The following is a 16,419-nucleotide window of genomic DNA, read 5'->3' as shown; positions in this document are numbered from 1 at the left end:
GAAGAAACTATTGCTCAAAGTTTAAGAGAGTAAGCAAGTTAAATATTAGCTAGTGGCAGAGGAGGAGTGAGAGTCCAGATTGAGCTGAATGGCTACTAACCCCATGGAACTTCTAATCACAACCTACTTATCATTGTAAGACAAGGGTGTTCTGTTTTCCAAATCAAACTACCTAGTCTGTGGTGAATTGTGGTGGGAAAATATGTGGTGTAGATTGTACTTATTTTTTATAAGAATTTAGTGTTTTAGAGCAGTTTTAGGTTTACAGCAGAATGGAGAGGGAGGTAGAGATTTCTCATGTCTCCTGCCCCAACACACTGTCAGCATCACTCAGCAGTAGGGGACATTCCTGGCCAAGTGTGAACCTGTACTGGCACATTGTAATCAGCCAGAGTTCATAGGTTGTGTTAGGATTCACTCTTGGTGTTATACAACCTGTGGTTTTGGACAAATGTGTTATGATACATATTCTTTATTATGATATCATATAGATTATTTTGCTACCCTAAAAATTCTCTGTGCTTCACCTATACATATCTTTTCTGTCCTCCCAGTAACCACTGATATTTGTATGGTCTTCATAGTTTTGCCTTTTCAAGAAGTGTCATGTAGTTGGAATCATACAGTATGCAGCCTTTTCAGATTGTCTTCTTTTACTTAAATATGAATTTAAAATTCCTCCATGTTTTTCCATGACTTATACCACAGTTTATTTGCCCATTTGCCTACTGTAGGATTCCTTGGTTACTTTCAACTTTTAGCACTTATGAATAAAGCTGTTATAAACATCCTTGTACAAGTTTCTGTGTGGACACAATTTCAGCTCCTTTGGGTAAATACCAAAGAGTGTGAGATTGTACTTATTTTAAAAACTAATCCTATTCTGTAAACTTATTTCTTGTAAAGTCAGAGTTTATTAAGCTGATAGTAGATACGTAGAGCATAAAAGTATCATGTATTTTGGAAGTCATTGTCTTGACTGTATGGTACGTTGTGCTCTTCCAAACAGAATAACCTTGAGCCTTTTTAACATAAATTATGTATGAGTGTTAGGATTCTTATCAAAATCCTACTTTAGAACCTATATCAATTTCCTGCATTTTGTATTATAATGAGCTTTTGTCAGTGTTGCTAGTAATAATAATAATAAATTATCATTATCAAGTGGTGGGAATGGGGATGAGGGAAGAGAAAACTTGCTATACTATGAGATCCTGAAATTGCTTTCTGTCCATGTTTTCTTCTGTCCACGTTCCTTCCCTCCCTCTTTTTCTTTCTTCTTTCCTTTCACTAATATTTATAAATTACCTACAGAATTTCAGCCACAGAGCTAAGCCCTGGGGATACAAAGGGAAAGGATAGTGACCTTAATCAGTTTGATGTTAAAGAAACTACATTCACCAGGTACCCTCATGGCCTAAAACCCTTTCCTTAGAGAATCAATCCCTCAAATGTCTGCGTTCCCTCAGCTAGCAGTTCCCACATGTCAAAGTACAGTTGACTCTTGAATAGCGTGGTTTTGAACTGGCGAGTCCATTTACATATGGGTTTTTAAATAAGTACTGCAGTACTACATCTGCACGGTTGGTTGAATCTGCAGATGTAGAGCCATGGATATGAATATGAAAGGCCAACTGTGGGCCTGGAACATCTGTGGATTTAGGTTTCTGCAATGGATCTTGGAAGCAATCCTGTGTGGATACCAGTGGACAACTATAGTTAATATATATGCTATTGTTGTTCAGTTAGTCAGTCATATCTGACTCTTTGCAACCTAATGGACTGCAGCACCCCAGGTTCCCCAACCTTCACTACACTTGGAGTTTGCTCAAACTCATGTCCGTTGACTCAATGATGCTGTAATAAAAAGATACAAAGTGCAATGCCCTAGATAACAAGATAACAGTTCAGGGATGAGTGAGTGGTCAACGTCTGCTGTTCTCAGTGTGTGGTTTTTACTTCTTAGTCCAAGGTAGCTGCTCCACTTTCTCTCAGCAAGTTTACTTCAGAAAGAGGTACAGTGAGCAGGAGAACATAGTCTTGAGGGTACACATCATTTCCCATTGTTCACAACCTACTTCCTAGATTATATAATGGCAAAGGGGCCTGGGGAATATAGTCTTTGGCTGATCGCCCATGTGTTCAGCTAATATTCTCAAAAGGTAGAGGAAGTAGAAAGTAGATGTTATGGACCAACTGTCAACTGGCTGCATACCTGTTTTGGCAATTAACTTTTTGGTGCTTACACATGACATATATGTGCTTATATGCTCTCTGCCTGAGTTATATGCATCATGATGACCTGGGATATTTGGTCATTTTTATGTACCCAATGCAAAGCACTATGCTAGACTCATCTTAGGCTATTGGTAATGCCAGAATGAATTTTTTGAAAATGTTCAAAGACTTAAATGTAGCATTTTTAGTTGATCTGTCACACATTAAAGTACTATTTTAGGAACTTTATCTCACTGTGGGATTAGGTGTGTTTTAGTGTTTGCTTAATTACATTTTTTTTTTTTTTCCTGTAAGCCTTCCAAGTACATTTACCTCCAGAAAATAAATTGGAACAACAATCAACTATACTTCAATTAAAAAAAGAGAGAGAGAAAATCACCTATCTTTACTGACCATAACAACGATGATTGTGGGACTTCTCTGGTGGTCCAGCGGCTAAGACTCCAAGCTCCCAATGCAGGGGGCCCAGATTCAGTCCCTGGTTGGGGAACTAGATCCCATGTGCTGAAACTTAAGAGTTTGCATGTTTCAACTAAAGATCTTGCATGTCCCAACTAAGACCTGGTATAGCCAAATAAATAAATAAATTAAATTAATATTTAAAAAAAAATAAAAAAATAAAAAGCATCCAGTAATGTGGAAACAGCCATGAGAACGAGAAAAACTGGAGTGAAGAACTATATCATAAACTGAAAACCACATGAATATATACACATATATAAGAATTTCCCGCATGACTCAGTGGTAAAGAATCTGCCTGCCAGGGGAGATACCATGATCACGAAGGTCGTTTTCCCAGGGCGAGGCTTATCCATTGCACTCCGGATGCGCTGACCCCTGCGATTTCCCCAAATGTGGGAAACTCGACTGCATAATTTGTGGTAGTGGGGGACTGCGTTCGCGCTTTCCCCTGTTAAAAAAAAAAAAAAAAAAAAAAGAATCTGCCTGCCAATGCAAGAGACACAGGAGATGCGGGTTCGATCCCTGAGTCAGGACGATCCCCTGGAGAAGGAAATGGCAACCACTCCAGTATTCTTGCCTAAAAACATCCAGAATTCTTGCCTAAATTCATTCCAGTATTCTTGTCTAAAAACATCAGAGAAGTCTGGTAGTCTACAGTCCACGGGGCTGCAGAGTCAGACACGACAGAACGACCAAGCATGCACACATGCATATACATATATATACTCACAGACATACATATGTATCTGCTTATGTATATACATGGATATGTATATGTATGTATATTTGTATATATCTGTATATCTGTGTGAGTTTAAGACTCTTTTTTAGGGACGAGTGACAGAATCCTATCCAAATTAAGTTCACCAAGGAGGGAAGGTATCCTATGGACAAAAAGTATCTCGAGGCACCTCTGAGAAGCCTCAGGGAGAGCCAGATCAGGGACTGAGATGTCATGAATTCCTCCACATGTCTCAGCTTTGTCCTTTTTTGAGCCAATTTTTTTTCAAGCTGATAACCGTGTATTATTCTGCTGTCCTCAAAGTGCTAATTGGGTGGATACCACCAATACCATCTGAGTTTCAACAGAGAGAGGCAGAATAGAATCTGAATGCTGTGTTAAGGAGCATCTTGGGTGAGGTGCCCACTTCATGCGGTAGACTTTTTTTCAAAGGTGGCTGCCACCAATGGGTCCATGTTCCTTTGCAGTGTGACTCCATCACTCCTCTCAACAAGAGGCGCAATCTGTTTATACACCCGTTGGACCTAGGATTACTTTATGACTTGCTTTGACTGACCAATTATGGCAGAAGTGACAGTGAGTGAGTTACACCCAGATCTCAAGAGGTTTTATAGCTTTTGATTGTGTCCTGTTGTAGCACTGACCTTAGAAAACCAATGCATGAGGACCCCAAGTTTAAAGACTGAACAGAAAAAGAGATGAGGCATCCCAGCTAACCCCAGTCCCCAGCCAACAACTGGTGCCAATTGCTAAATGTGAGTGAGGGCAATTTCGATCCTCTAGCACAGCTGATCCTGTGGTTGAATGGGCCTGTTTGTGTGAGTTCAGAAGACTCCTGCTATCCCTTAACCCCTGTCACAGAAAATAAGAAAGGGTTGTTTTTTTTGTTTGTTTTGTTTTGTTTTTTAATGAGTAGTAAGTGACTGTGACAACCTTCTTCTAGTCATTGTGTGCCAGGGATGGAGTCACAGAGGAACTGGGCAGTCCTGTGAGCACATGTAATGGTTCAAGGCCCCATTCCTAGGAGAGCTTTGGGAAACAGCTCTGAGAAGAAGGCATGGTTATGAGTAAATAGAGCAGTTCAGTTCAGTTCAGTCACTCAGTCGTGTCCGACTCTTTGCGACCCTATGAATCGCAGCACGCCAGGCCTCCCTGTCCATCACCAACTCCCGGGGTTTAGGATTGAACTAAAAACTATCTATAAAAGCAATGAATAACTACAAAATAGGGCTATTAGATTATTTTTTAAACGCACCTGTTGAGTTGTACCATGCAGGCCTGCAAGGCCTTTACTTTCCCAGCTTCAAGATCAAATAAAGAATCTGGAGTCAGTGACAGAAACATCAATGGTTTAATGGATGGGGGAGCCTACCTGTCAGAAGCAAGGTCCTAGAGTGACACCCACCATTTGCATGGCAGGGTAGGGGGAAGGTTACTCGTTATAGGAGGAATTGACATAAGGAAGGCTCGTCAGTTCCCAGGAAAACCTGCAGAAGGGCACACCACTTACAACCCCTTTGAAAAACTAGTGGGAACAATCACTAGCTGGGTCCAAGGGCAGGTCTGTAGAAAGGTCAGTCAGTCACGTGAGTAGGGTGTAGGTGAAGCAGGCACTGGTCAGTCAGGAGATGTACAGAGAGCAAAAGAACAGCCATCTGGAGTGCCCTGACCATATAGCACCCAACAAAATAATATTCAGTTTGTGTAAAGTCTGTGCCTCAATATCACATATTCTGAGCCTTATTCTCTTCCTCACTTTCACGCTACTTACTAAGGGATAGATTCCTAAGCTTTCAGGGCATGGAGAATCATTTCTTCCTACCTTGGACATTTGTAACTTTCAAAGATGAATAATCCTATAACTCAGCCTGCATCAGGACATTAGGAGTGAAGTCTATCATTGAAGATTATTTCAAAGTCACCCATTTTTGGCTGGACTGTATCTTTAATACTACTGAGCTCATCTAATTTGAGCACTGCTTGGGAAGGAGACAATGCTCTTAGGAAAGACTTAACAATGGTAGCAGCTGCTGAAAGATAGACAGTGTTGGGTTCCAGCCATTTGGTACGGTCAACAAGGAATGAATGACAGTTTAGAAAGCAGTTCTGATAGCAACTGAAGCCCTGGACCTTTTTATATTCTGTTTTAAAGATTCTTCATTTTTATGGTATTGTGGTTGTAGAGGATCCAGACAGTTACGTCTATTTAAATTTTTATTTGCTTTAACTTTTTAAATTTTTAGCCGTGCTTCCATAATAGATTGATTTACTTAACATATTTCGGCATTACCAGTATTAGCATTTTTCAAGAGGCTACAAATAAGGGTGGGCAAATATCAAAGAATCAAACAGTATTTGGAATATAAGGGAAACTCAGATAAGTTCTAGTGTTTTTTTAAAAATGAAAGTTGAGGCCCATTAAAATATAACAGTGAAGTAGAAGGCATGTGGAATATTTTTCATATTTTGAAAACAAAGAGAAGTATCATTTTATGTTGTTCTTTTCATTGTCTTTACCTTTGAGTTTCGTGCTTGGTGTTACACACTACATGGTTTCCATAACCACCACCTCTACCAGGGGCCAGATGGCGCTCTTGAATGGTAATGTAATACGAACTTTGTTATTGTAGTTTCTAAATTTGCTAGATAAATCTCATAAATCCTCCTTTCTATGAAGATTAGAAAGTACTTTAGTCTCATAACTCAGAATTCTCTCTAGGGTTGGTAAGGGTATAATTAAGGGAAAAGTCATGTAAATAGAACCTTGAGAATCACTTATTAAGTTTTAATAGACAAGAGTCATACGATTATATTTCTGTTTTATGAGCTGCAGACTTGGAAGATTTAAGTCCCCAAAGTTTATTTGAGTAGAAAGAGAGATGTTCAGGCACAAACTAATGAAAATAATAACCTTTAATTTATCCATAAATTTAAAATATGGGCTCTTTAAACAATTATCATTTATTTGGTTCCTTAAAACTACTGGATTACCTTTGCCCTCTTCACTCAGTCATGTTGCTGACTTCATAGGGCAGATCTTACTAGTCACTAGGTTCCTTTAGGGTAACAACAGTTTTTTGTTTTGTTTTGTTTATATATGTCTGAACTGAATGCCTAAAAGATCATGCCAACTCATATGCTTTTGTTATTTTTTTAAGTAAATAATGAGCAGCCAGTATATAAAAGTAGAGAGGTACCATGTGATTCTTTTTGGCATGATTATGTCTGGACATTATGAAAACAAGTATTATGATAACAGTTATCTTCTCTATAACTAAGGGCTTTCCAAATTTACATTCTTATAAAAGCTACATTAAAATACTAAGACAAGTTTAGAATGGTCAGGGGAAGAGACACTATATAAAAAGAAATCACTCAGACAATTGAACAGCAGCCATCATCAGCTCAATTGGGATAAAATCATTGCCAAATATATCAGCACATACAGAAATTTAGATCCACATATCATAAATAGTTCTGAAATGCCACCTGAATATCTTATCTTTCATTGGTTTGTTCCTCATATTTCAAAAACAGTGAAATAATGACATCATATTTTTGTAATAATATCATACATTTTTAAATTGTGAACAGATGGCTGTTCTTATATTCCACAGATAATACATTTCCTGATTATGTAGCCCAGGAGATAAAAGAATTAGTTTAATCTCCAACTCTTTTCATTATTTGAGCCAAAATCACATGGAATTGGTGAAAGAGCCCAGTCTCATTGGTACAATTTCTAATTTTTTTTTTTATTATTAAATGCTAAGAGTATGTTCCATGAGTACTCCTTTACAAATAATGAAACAATCCCCTTGGAATTAGCTTACAACGTGATTTATGCAGATTAGCTTGACTTTCATATGCAAGACCTGCTTGGGCACCAGCTGGCTTAAACCACATCTGTGCAGCCTGTGGCCCAGCTTTCCCACCAGAGCATTGTTGCAGATATTCAAGCCTCATCAAACCAACTGAAAAGGAGGGAATTTGCATTAATTCTAGAGTAGAGCTCTTGGGACTCTAAAAGAGGAACTATTTACTATACAGCTGGACCTTATGGAAGCCCTATTGTAAAATGACCTAAAATAAAAGCAAGCTATCAATAACTGAGAGATTTCTCTACTATATATATTTTACTATAAGAAGAGTCAATATGTACTGAACTCTATGCCAGGCACTTTTATAGTGTGTGAGTGTGTGTGTGTATGTGTGTATTATTATTATTATCCTTGATTTTTAAATGAAAAAAAACTGGTGCTTTGAGGAACAGGGTGACTTACCAGCAGGGTGACATTTTAATTATTACTAGAACAGCGATTCACAGGCAAGCTGTGTGCTCCCAGGCCCACTAACTTCACCACGGCACTGTTGTGTGTGCAGCACCAAGGTTGCTTCATTCTCTGTACTGGACACTTGATGCATCAGCATAGGATATAGAATTAAGACCCACCTTCCCAGAAAGAAGTATGGGAATCAGAGCACGTTTTATTTAATGAAACATCTAATGACAAACTGATTTTTCCTATAAGAGGGAAAAAAATGACATCCTCATTTCTCCATAATGCTTCTCTAAATGAGTTGGTGGAAAGATAACAAAGACGGGGTATATATTTGCAAGGAAGAAATGTCCAGGTAGCTAAAGTCCACCAGTTTTGGTGCTTCTTTTGCCAGGAACAGGAATGAAAGGAGACGATTTTTATTTTTTTAAACTCAAATAAACCAAGTGACATAGTGCTTCCCAGGTGGCACAGTGGTAAAGAATCTGCCTGCCAATGCAGGAGATACAAGATATGTGAGTTTGATCCCTGGGTCAAGAAAATCCCCTAGAATAGGAAATGGCAACCCAACTCCAGTATTCTTGCCTGGAGAGTTCCATGGACAGAGAGGATCCTGGTGGGGTACAGTCCATAGGGTTGCAAATAGTCAGACACAATTGAACACGTACATAGAAAACAAATGATGTGACCTGTTGGACTAGATCTGTCTGAATCAAACAGTGGTGTCTCATTGTTTCCAGTACAGCCTCAGTCATGACAGTTTTGTATTCCATTATATCCTTACGTGCTTTTCCTTCATGCTTCTAGTTTTTCTCTTTTAACCTCTCAATATGTTAACTATATTCCTGAAGATTCTGATATTGAAATATTCTTGAACTCCTGGAGGAAATCATTTCATCATAATAAATATGAATAATATATGGATATTTTTAATATTTTGAGATATATTATATGTCTATATATATTGTATTTAAGATGCTTGCAATCCACATTGATAAATCAGATTAAATGAAATTTATTTTCTTTTATGTCTGTCTCACTGTGACATTTATTTTTTTGGACGAAATGTAAGCAAACTTGTTTTTCTATGAAGAGCAAGAAATAATTTAAGGTTTGTTGCCTGAAAGGGAAAATCAAATCTATTATGTATATATATTTGAGACAACAAGTATTTTAAAAGATAAAAACCATTTTTAGCTTGTAAGCACTATAAAAACAAGTGGCAGGCAGGATTAACCCCATGAGATATTGTTTGCCAACTCTTGTCTTAAGTTGTTGTTGTTCAGTCGCTCAGTCCTGTCTGACTCTTTAACCCCATGGACTGCAGAACACCAGGTTTTCCTGTCTTTCACCATCTCCTGGAGCTTGCTGAAACTCAGGGCTATTGAGCCCATGATGCCATCAAACCATCTCGTCCTCTGTTGTCCCCTTCTCCTCCTGCCTTCAGTCTTACCCAGCATCAGGGTCTTTTCTAATGAGTCCAGTCTTTGCATCAAGTGGCCAAAGTATTCAAGCTTCAGCCTCATCATCAGTCCTTCCAATGAACATTCAGTATTGATTCCCTTTAGGTTTGACTGGTTTGATCTTCTTGAATTCCAAGGGACTCCCAAGAGTGTTTTCCAACACCACAGTTCAAAAACATCAATTCTTCGTTTCTCAGCTTTCTTTATGGTCCAACTCTCACATTCATACATGACTACTGGAAAAACCATAGCTTTGACTATACAGACCTTTGTTGGCAAAGTAATATTTCTCCTGTTTAATACGCCATCTCGGTTTGTCATAGCTTTTCTTCCAAGGAGCAAGAGTCCTTTAATGGGTTGCACCTAAAATTAGAGCCATTCCCTTGGTTAGAAAAGCACTTTATTCTAGCCAAGGGCAGGCTGATGTGCCAAGCTAGGCATTTAGAATGGCAAGTTACCCACTTTGTGTGTGTGTTGGTGTGTGGTGAGAAAAATGGGCTTCTCTGGTGGCTCATCTGGTAAAGAATCTGCCTGCAATGTGGGATACCTGGGTTTGATTCCTGGGTTGGGAAGATCCCCTGGAGAAGGGAACGGCTACTCACTCCAGTATTCTGGCCTGGAGAGAATTCCATAGACTGTGTAGTTCATGGGGTCACTAAGAGTCGGACACGGCTAAGCAACTTTCGCTTTTTTGCTCTCCTGAGGTCTCCATGTTACCCATGAATGTCATGGATGGATTGTTCAGGGTGGGAAATTACCAGATGATAGTCATTCAGGGAGGAGCAGTGAATGTTGAACTTCAAAGTTCATGTTTACCTGATGTTCATTTCACTCTTGATCTGATAAAACTTATATCATTTCTGAGAATCTTGGAAATCTTCTAGCTCAGTTTTTAAACTCATATGGGGAACACACATGCCTCTGAAGTCTGATTAAAAACTAAAGACTGTCTTCCTATCAAATACATAATTATGCAGAGACACCACATACACCCACACATACATTGCACACAGTTTTAGGGTTTTATGAACTCCTTGTGAACTCTCATTTTTAGAACCCAGGTTAAGGATCCTGATGTGGTCTAGTGTCCCAAGTGGCCTAAGGAGGTAAGACAGTCCCAACTAATCCCTTCTCTACATTTAGGTAGAAAGACAATTATGTCTTTTGTCTATTATGAATTATTTTAGATTTCTGCACTTACTGTTTACTTAGGAAGTATCTTTTTGCTTCATAAAATTCATACAACTTATCCTTTCACACATTTAATTGAAATTTTATTCATATATATATGAATATATTATGTATTATCATGGGTATATTTTATATACCTATGTTATTATAGCTATTTATTATAGGTATATATGTATCCCTATAATAAAATATCCAATGTACAGTTTCAGGCACCTCCAGGAAGAGGATTTAAAGATAGTATTTTCTTTTCTTTTTCTAGTGCTGTCTTACAAAAACAGTTTTTAAAAGAGAAAAATATAAGGAATGTCCAAGAAACCTTAGATTACATCACATATGTCAAAAGCAATAGAAGACATGCTCTTACGTGGTGACACTAATTAATGGTTTCTTAAATGCAATGTAATTGATTTTTATATTTCATTTTTTGGAAGGTTAATATCTGATACTTGCTTAAATGTATCTAAATTTTAGTTGAGCAAAGAAAGAATAAAAGGAAGTAGCTTTCTAGACAGTTCAAATTTAAGGAAACTTGGACAAATATATGCATGACTGATTGTAATTTTTCAAAATGAGTGTGTGTGTATGCATGCATACACATAATAAATAAAGGTTCTAAAATGTCTACAGGTAGGGTAAAACAGGCACTATTCAGTCTGAAATTTTACATACCCAAATGTCTGATATCCAGAGGAATTGGAGGACATAGTGTAAATAATATAAACTCTACAATAATGAAAAAATACTTTCTTCTCTTTATTGGTTACTCTGAGGTATTTGAATGGGAATCTAAAAATAATCAGAATTACGCCACCAAATCCCTTTGCTTTTTAAAGCTCCTCTAGTTTAGAAGAAAACATCTTTCTTTGGTCTTTCACTTTTGTACATGCATTTATTGTGCTTAAAGTGAAAGAATGAATTATTGTGTCATTTAGCAGAATCAAGTTAGTATTCAGCCTTAGTTGCTTGGCAAATATCTAAATTTTCTTAGGATATATTTAAAATATGATTAGTTTTATGTATATAATGAAAATTAACAAGTGGCCTTTAAAAGAGATTATCTAACCGAATGTGCTGCTGCCTGCCCTCCTTTGTTTTTTAAGTTTTACTAAAATATAACTCATTTACAATGTTGTGTTAGTTTCAGGTGTACAGCAGTGTGATTCAGTTATGTATGAAATAATAAAAGGAATTAGCTTTCCACAAAGTTTTATATAAAATATATATATACAAATTTATTCTTTTTCAGCTTCTCTTCCATTATAGGTAATTACAAGATATTGAATATAGTTCCCTGTGGTATAGAGTAGGACCCTGTTGGTTATCTGTTATATAGTAGTGAAAATGCAGAATGTATTTGGGTACAAATACAGTGTATTTGTCACTTCAGTTGTGTCTGACCCTTTGCGACCCCATATGGACCATAGCCCACCAGCCTCCTGTCCATGGGATTCTCCAGGCAAGAATACTGGAGTGGGTTGCCATTTTCTCCTCCAGATTTTGGTTCTTAGTAAAGCATAAGTTTTTCTGTCTTGGCACAAAAAGAACTTAATGAGAGGCAGAATTACAGGTAAGGAAAGAGTTTATTAGTACTATTTAGAGTGCTTGTGAGAGACATTAACTCCTCCTACATGTCTTGGGGTAGTTTTTGACCTTCTATGGGCCAACAGGACTGTCAAGGTGCAATGGAAATGAACAAAAAGGCATGTATATATATATATATACTGTACCTCTTTTCAGGTTTCAGTATATTGTCACCTTTTCCCTTAATTTCTGCTCTTAGTTTATGCAGAAGAAGCCTCTCTCAAGTATCATTTAGCTTGCTGACTTCAGTGGGCAGGATGTAGGTCTTATTCCACCATTGTTTCATTGTTTGGGGGCATGGCCTGAGCTGCTGCACTGTTTTGTTGCTAAACAAGCTTGCTCTTTTAAGTGATCATTAATTTGCAAGGTATTCCATACTTTTCTCTCTACTTAAGATTCCCTAGTGGGATTAACTGTTGAATCACCTACTTTGTCCCCTTATTCTGTCCCTATTAATGTTGTGTATATTTTAAACCCCAACTCTTAATTTACCCCTTCCCGCTTTGCTAAGGGTATGTTTGTTTTCTATGTCTGTGAGTCTATTTCTGTTTTGTAAATAAGTTCTTTTGTACCTTTTTTTTTTTTTTTTCAAGATTCCACATATAAGTATTCCTTTAAAGGAAAATCAGCTCCAAGGTTTTCATTTAAATTTGCAGAAGAGAAATTTCTTCTTTTCCCCCCACGAATGTTGTGGTGACATCTGCTGTCTTCCTTCAAGGGCAGAACACCTAAGTACTTAATTGTTCAATCTCTACATAAGAATTAGTTTGCCTGGCAGTGAAAGCAGTTGCCTCTAGGGTACAATGTAGCAGCTGTTGAGCAGCTAAAGCCCAGCTACCTACAAGTCTGGGGCCTGCAGGAAAAAGAATGCAAATTCATTTACAAGAAAGGAAAGGAAGGCATTGGTGGTCTACAGGCAACTGCTTTTAGTTTTTGCCAACCTGGCTTTGTCCTCCCTCTTCACTCAGCCCACCTCACCTCTTTCATACCTTGGGTATGTTTCCTTCTGCCTCTGATCTTCACAGGGTTTGTCTTGATTTTTTCTCCTACCAGTTCCCCTCTTTCTTTTTAAATTAATTCCCCTAATTGTCTGCTGTTGTGATGGGTCATTTTTTATTTCAAGTCAGCTGTCAACCAGAGTTTTCTCTTGAAAATATTTAATCTTCACGTTTTAGGGTCCTTTGCACCCTGGTGACCATTGATGGGAAAAAGAGGAGGAGCTTAGGGAAGCTGCTGGATTGCCAGGAGCTGGAAATCTGTGCAAAGGATGGCCAGGGCCAAAGTCTGAGGTTCATGGAGCTTTCTAGTTAATTAGATTTAGTCATGTGACATTTGTGACTCAGCCAATTGCAGAAAATTATTAACCATGCTTTTCCAGGAAGAGGCCTTTTTCTGTTGCATCCAGCCAGCAGAAGTGAAATCTCTACTAGGGTGTCTGACTGATAGCATCATCAACTCAATGGACATGAGTTTGAGCAAACTCCGGAAGATAGTGAAGCACAGCGAAGCCTGATGTGCTGCAATCCATGGGGTCGCAGAGTCAGACATGACTGAGTGGATGAACAAAAACAACAGTTAACTGCACGGCCCCTCTTAGATTCACCTTTTCTAGAAACACCTCTTCAACTCCCTCACTGTATTTTTTTTCCTCTCTTCTGAACACTTCTGGGGATTTTTTCTTGTCAATTCATCACACAAAAGCTTGTGATTTTATGACATTCCTTATCTTAAACTCTACAGAACTTCCAGAGTATAAAGAGTGTTTTCCCTCTCACCTCCTAAATTTCACTGATATCATGTTGTTACTGAGTCCAAGCTCGGTCCAAGTTACACAGCGAGCCAGTAAATTGGGCAATGCGTTGTTGAGGCAAGGAATAATAATTTTATGCAGAAAGGTGAGCTGGATGCTAGTTTCTTTCATAGAACAGAGAGGGGGTGAAGATGTAAAGTAAAATTGCCGTTAAGTCTTGCAAAACATCTCCTGCTTTGGTCAGCCTCAGCCTTGGGGAAGGGATGTGTTAATTTCTTCTTTCTTGTGGTGTCCATTCACAGGGTTAGAAAGTCTCCCTGTGAGCTAAAAAAAAGCACTTTAGTTTAACATTCAAGCAGAGGGGTAGGGTTCCCCAAGGCAGGCCATTATGTATTGTTATAGCTGTAGACAGCATCCCATTAGTGGTTACAGTAACAAAGGCAGCAGAAAGCAAAGGTGAAAGTAGAAGAAACAGAACCAACATGGAGTCAAGTCAACATGTCAACATGGAGTTAGTCTGATTCCATGTTGGATGTTTCTTTTACTTTAACCTTTGCTTTCCACTGCTTTTGTTACTATAACCACTAAAGGTATGCTGTCTACAGCTATAACCATACATATTGGCCTGCCTATTACAATGTCTGGGCTTCCCTGGTGACTCAGACAGTAAATAATCTGTCTTCAATGTGGGAGACCTGGGATCAATCCCTGGGTTGGGAAGATCCCCTTGAGGAGGTCATAGCAACCCACTCTAGTACTCTTGCCTGGAGAACCCTATGGACAGAGGAGCCTGGTGGGCTATAGTCCATGCGGTTGCAAAGAGTTGGACACAACCGAGTGACTAAGCATATTACAATGTTTACTTGTTTAATTTGATGATCTCTACCCCTACTGTGCTTGTCCCTAGGACTTCACTCCCCTCACATCCCCCTCTACTCTTTACTTCTTTCCCTGCCCGCAGTGGGCATGCTTTGTTGTTGTTGATTTAAATTGTTTTGTTTTTTTGTTCTTTTTAAGCTGAGTGATTCAAACAATCTCTATGGGAGAACAATAAAATAGTACAAGGAAGAAAACAAAGGACTTTTCCAAAATGAAGTATTCACAAAGGGATCTTTAAAAAAAGCCTCAAATTTTCCCATTCACCTTGGCCAAGCCCCTTGCTTTCCAACTCATAAGCAGAGATGGACATGGAACTCAGACATCCTTGGAGATAATGTGGTCACCACAGGAAAGCATGATTTCTACCTTCAACCTTCCAACGGTTCAGTCTTACTTGAGATTTTGTGAATACAGTCTCAAGAGATAGGGTACTTTCCCAGGTAAGAACATATATCTCCTGCCCCTACTTAATTCACACACACAGGAGGAAGATTATCTAGATACATTTAATGAAACGAGTTCATTCTCTCAACTAAATTGTAAGGATGATTCTTTAACTTTCACAGATCACAGTGAAATGGATATATATAGTCACTAAATATTCTTGAATTGTATATGAAATTATTCATTCAACATTTATTGAGCCTTTGCACATTTAATTGCAGCTACTCTGAGAAAAGTTCTAATAATGTTGTTGGTTTTTTAGTTTTATGATTAAATTAATATGGAAGTTCACTTTTTCTTCTGCACATATTGAAATAAGTAAATGCATTCAGTTTAGTTCAGTCAGTCATGTCTGACTCTTTGTGACCCCATGGACTGCAGTACACCAGGCTTCCCTGTCCATCACTAACTTCCAGAGCATGCTCAAACTCATGTCCATCGAGTCAGTGATGCCATCCAACCATCTCATCCTCTGTTGCCCCCTTCTCCTTCTGCTTTCAATCTTTTCCCAGCATCAGCATCTTTTCTAAGGAATTGGCTGTTCACATCAGGTGGCCAAAGTATTGGAGCTTCAGCTCTGTCAGCATCAGTCCTTCCAATGAATATTCAGAACTGATTTCCTTTAGGACTGATTGATTTCCTTGCAGTCCAAGGGACTCTCAAGCGTCTTCTCCAATAAATATCACAGTTCAAAAGGTCAATTCTTTGGCGCTCAGCTTTCTTTATGGTCCAAATCTCACATCCCATACGTGACTACTAGAAAACCATAGCTCTGACTACCTTTGTTGGCAAAGTAATGTCTCTGCTTTTTAATATGCTGTCTAGGTTTGTCATAGCTTTTCTTCCACGGAGCAAGCATCTTTTAATTTCATGGCTGCAGTCACCATCTACAGTGATTTTGGAGTCCAAAAAATAAAGTCTGTCACTCTTTCCATTGTTTTCCCCATCTTTTTGCCATGAAGTGATGGGACCGGATGCTGTCATTTTTGTTTTTTGAATGTTGAGTTTTAAGCCAGGGTTTTCACTCTCCTCTTTCACCTTCATCAAGAGGCTTTTTAGTTCTTCTTCACTTTCTGCCATAAGGGTGGTGTCATCTGCATAGCTGAGGTTATTGATATTTATCCCAGCAATCTTGATTCCAGCTTGTGCATCATCCAGCCTAGCATTTTGCATGATGTACTCTGCATATAAGTTAAATAAGCAGGGTGACAATATACAGCCTTGATGTACTCCTTCCCCAACTTAGACTCAGTCTGTTGTTTTATGTCTGGTTCTAACTGTTGCTTCTTTTCCTGCCTCCCGCGAAATCTGTATTTCTCGGAAGGCAGGTAAGGTGATCTGGTATTCCCATCTCTTTAAGAATTTTCTGCAGTTTGTGGTGATCCACAC

At 38.4% G+C, this 16,419-nt stretch overlaps 1 protein-coding gene and 1 non-coding gene across 7 annotated transcripts in view; both read left to right on the top strand.

The window, feature by feature from the left end:
- The window catches only part of LOC129623203 (catenin alpha-2), a 674,017-nt gene that overhangs the window by 333,354 nt on the left and 324,244 nt on the right, over positions 1-16,419 (top strand). The window lies entirely within an intron of this gene.
- LOC129623938 (U1 spliceosomal RNA) lies at positions 2,988-3,151 on the top strand. Its single transcript, XR_008700686.1, has one exon. It is a non-coding gene; the product is annotated as a U1 spliceosomal RNA (small nuclear RNA).

This window comes from Bubalus kerabau, chromosome 11 (assembly GCF_029407905.1).
Source record: "Bubalus kerabau isolate K-KA32 ecotype Philippines breed swamp buffalo chromosome 11, PCC_UOA_SB_1v2, whole genome shotgun sequence".
Lineage (NCBI taxonomy): Eukaryota > Metazoa > Chordata > Mammalia > Artiodactyla > Bovidae > Bubalus > Bubalus kerabau.
This window is presented reverse-complemented; position numbering and strand designations above follow the sequence as displayed.